The sequence below is a fragment of the Vanacampus margaritifer genome, chromosome 6 (genome assembly GCF_051991255.1).
Source record: "Vanacampus margaritifer isolate UIUO_Vmar chromosome 6, RoL_Vmar_1.0, whole genome shotgun sequence".
In the NCBI taxonomy this organism is placed as follows: domain Eukaryota; kingdom Metazoa; phylum Chordata; class Actinopteri; order Syngnathiformes; family Syngnathidae; genus Vanacampus; species Vanacampus margaritifer.
Genome location: NC_135437.1, coordinates 14,058,302 through 14,062,747, shown reverse-complemented (window position 1 = coordinate 14,062,747; position 4,446 = coordinate 14,058,302).

The following is a 4,446-nucleotide window of genomic DNA, read 5'->3' as shown; positions in this document are numbered from 1 at the left end:
GGCCGCACTTGAGCGGCTGTGCTTGTGTGGCGCTTCTCAACGTTGACGTGAGTGCATGCGCGAGAGTGGGTGAGAGCCGCTGGACGCCGATTGGCTTAAAGCTGTGTGCACCCCCACCCCCACCCCACAGAGCCAAACATTTGCTATTAGAGAGCAATGGGGAATTTCAAAGGATTGTTGTGCAACTTACGCGTAAGATAGAATGGACGGATGGAGTTTTATATTTGGGGGTTTGTTCTATTTAAAAAAATAAAATAAAATAGAAGTTTACCAATATTAAACCAAAGAGTTATCTTATTCTCATAACAATAGGGAATTTAAACTCAAGTAAATTGTATTTATCAAGCATTTTACAAAAACAGTAGGCCTACATGAGACAAAGTGCTGCATGGACATAAAATCATGTACGACAAATAGAGAAAAAGAAGATTAAAGCAATTGAAACTAAACATAGCACATTGAAAAACTTTTTCTTTTTTTTTTAATAAGCAAATGAGACGAGTATAGCATCTCATGTGGTGAAACTAAAGCCAATGAATAAAACATCCATTTTAAGTTTTAAAAATAGAAAGGGAGGGTATTACAGCAAAGTGAATTATTGGTTCATTTACACATAAGGTGGATGGATGGATATGTTCACATTTGTACATAATACTTTTGTTTATTTATTTATTTTTAATTCAGTCAGAGATGTAACATAAAAGGGATGGATGGATATTTTCACATTTGTACATAATACTTTTATTTATTTATTTTTATTAGTATTGTATATTTAGTCAGAGATGTAACATAAAAGGGATGGATGAATAAATGGATGATGGATGGATGGATGGATGGATGGATAGATAATGTTAAAATGTCTAGTTACAAACCTCACGTATTAAGATGGCGTAAATTCTGGGTGGCTAACTAGCGAGCTAGCTTGTGAGCAAGCTAATGAGCTAGCTAGCGAGATAGATAGATAGATAGATAGATAGATAGATAGATGGATAGATAATGTTAAAATGTCATCCACACCGTAAACCAGGAAGTGCTTTGCTAACTAACTAATGGGAAAAATATAAACCAGTACAGTGTATCTTGATTATTATTATTACTTTGAGCTTTTTCTAAATGTATCATCCTTGGCGGGGGTCCGCATTACATTGGTAGTGTAGTTACCTACAGTATATTCTGTATTGATTCAGTCGTGACAGAATATGTCAGAGTAACACCATGAGGCTTGCAGTCCATTTTTTACCCACCACAACCATAAACGTAACCACAACAGTAAAGATGACCCCACTTGACCTTGTTTGCACCTGTGTGCCGACAGCATGTCTTGTCAAAATCAGACCTGACCTGACGTGACCCCGATCACGTGCTGCCCCGTGACATCGGGAGTGACAACGTGTCCCAAACAACTAAACCAAATCTTGATTAGAACCTTCGACCCAGAAAAATGTCTTTGAAAGCGAATATGCGAGCATTGATTACATTGTATGCACTTTGACTTCTACCTCTCTCTTACATTCCAGTTAGCGAAACATCCGCTGTACTGTTGCAAGCGTGATCTTAACTCAGAACAGGTCGGACATCCTTTATGGGCTTGCATGAGGCTGTTTAAACCGCGCCCGAGTCCCCTTTAAATCTGGGCTAGATTTACAATTCCCAATTTGTCAGTCAGTTGAATTTAAGGTCAATATTGACTCCTCATGTATTGTATATATGTATAGAGGGAGACCAATTGAACAGTAGCTGTAGCCATTGTAATATATAACAAGATAAAGAGGTAAGTAGGATAGAGAGAGGATAAGAGGAAGGGAAGCTCGGTTCACCAAAAGAGATTTCTGAAAATCTGATAAGGCTTAACAACTATATAGTCGAGATATAGCATTAAACTTTTTTTTTTTTTTACCATTTAAGTTTTATGGATTTTTCGGGGTGTGGCTCAAACAGGATCCAATGACAAACTCGGACCCCGAGACAAGTCGCCCCAGCCCCCACTATATAAGTACTTGAGCGCCTTCGTTCACATTTGCAGCTAGCTATACTTTCTGAAAGTGCATCTTTGTTTTGGATAGTCCACTAGCATAACCAATTTAGCGTGCCTCGTCGTTGGCTGTGAGTGCGCGCATGTAGAAAATTATGGAATATTAAGGAGGGGTGATTTTTGTTGTTACTGTTTTAACGAGATAGTCTTGACAGCTGTGTAGATTTGGACCTTGTGCTGGCGTGGCCACTTTAGAGCGCCTCGTTGAAGGCTGTAAGTGTGGGCAGAGAGAAGAAGGCGGAAGGACGACATTAAAACAATTGCAGTAGGCAACCGCGGATTTACATACTGACAGGTTTTTTGGTCTTTTTTGGGGGGGACATTTAAAAAAATATTTGTTCCCCAGGATTTTTTTATCATTCCAATTATCAGTATTTTATTTTTTTTTAACATTTTTTTTCAAACCCAAATAATTCTACAAAAAACATTCATAAATATGCAGAAGAATTCAAGTGGGGAAAATGATGGTGAAAATCTGGAAAAATAAACTGAAAATACCAACAACAAAAATTGAGAAGAAAAAAAACTTTGTGAATATGCAAATTCACAGGTACGGAAATGCAAGTACTCGAGGTTGACAGTAAAACCTGACACAAGAAGATTGTCATTGCTAGTCAAAGGATCTTTAAGTATTCTTGCCGTCAGAGTTTTCGACTGATCTTACACCTTTCAACCTTTACCTGGGGGAGGCGTGGGTTGAAGTATCCTTGAGCAACATATTGAACCCCCAATTGCTCCTGATGCGGCGTCATCAGTAGGTGAATGAGTAGCCAAAATGTGAAGTGCTTTGAGGGCCTTGTAAGGTGTAAAAGCGCGATGTAAATGAAGCACCATTTACCATTTCAGTCTCTATATGTGGACCCAAAAAACAGCAAGTGAAGCTGACTGACGGTTGCCCCTTTAAAGGAGAATGTTGAACCGGCTGGTCCTGAACGTTCCAAAATGTCATATTTATGACGCCGACAGCATCCATTACACAATCTTAGACCATAAATAAAAATGGACGTCCAGCATATTTTACTTGCCTCAAAACCTCTTCCCTCTGATCCAAAGATTTATGACTGAATCCATTTCACAAGATTAAGATCTTAAACGTCCTCTCCGAAAAGTTCTTCCTTGTTCATTTTAATCTGAGCGTGTTTCTTTTATGAGCTTGTCATTCAACTTCAATGACTACGCAAGTCGTCGTTTGACTTTTTGACCGATGACCGTGCCTTGACCATCTGGACAGGTGTGTGTTTAACACCTGAAGCGCGCCTGTAGTTACAGCCGCTTTTGCCAAGATGGATGGAATATTTGCTGGGGTGTTCTTAATCAAACGTGCTGCTTTGGCGTCTAATGTTTGCGCTGCTTTTTATGAGCAAGTGCGTGTTTGCGTTGGCTCCGGTCGAGCTGGTGGACTGTTGAAGGTGACATGGTGGGATTTATTTTAATGATGCAAGTTCTGACTTCTGTAATTGGGAGGAATATATGCTCCACAGGCACTTTATTAGGTACAATAACCTTTTATTGGGCTAAGATCAATTTTTTAACTTGGGAGTGTGTTTTGTTTTGTTTTTTGAATATGATTGAGATATTCAGATGTTTTAATAATTTAATTCCTTGAGTGGCATGTCAATGTCTTTTCATTACCCATTGAATATAATCCTAATAGTCACTCACTGCTTTTCCAAATTGAGTGGTCTTTTATTTTCTAAAGGGATCGTGTTTCTTTGAGTTTACACGGGAAGTCTCCAGTGCAAACAAAGGCAGGAAAACAAACAAACAAAGTGAGCAGGACGCCGGGTTAATAGCTGAGGGCTAAGGCGGGACCGAGCGGCGGAGCAGCTGGACCTCTTGACCAGTCACCCGGCTGCCGTCCATACCCAAACACCGCTTGCCAATTAAGGGCTTCAGGTGGTCCCACATCCCCCAAAAGACCATATTTGGCTTTGCCGTTGGTATGTTTGGCACAATTTGACGCGATCATATTACTGAAAGCAACATGTGTGCCGATGCTTAGTCATCCAGGTCATGGTCATTGAAGGCAACACATTAGTCCGAAAGGATTTTTTATTTTTAAGATTAGAAGTTCTGAAGTCAAGCATTTCTTTATTTTTTTTTGAGAGCTCAGTATTATTCATGTGGCAGTTTTCCCGAGTCAACATGTCATCATCATCGCTCTCTTTTTTTCTTTCTTTCTTTTTTTTTGGACGTGTGCGTGCGTGTGAGTTTGTGCTCTTTAATTCACCTGAAACCTGTTAAAAATCCCAAACCCTTCACCTTGACTCCATACTTCAGAGTCCCGCCAGAGTCGTTAAGTGTCCGGAGACCAGAGGAAGGACCAAAGGAAATAAAGATTAAACAAAGTGGAATCCAGCACCAACCAGACACCAACTACCACCCACAGAGGTACAAAACCAGAATCTTTCACC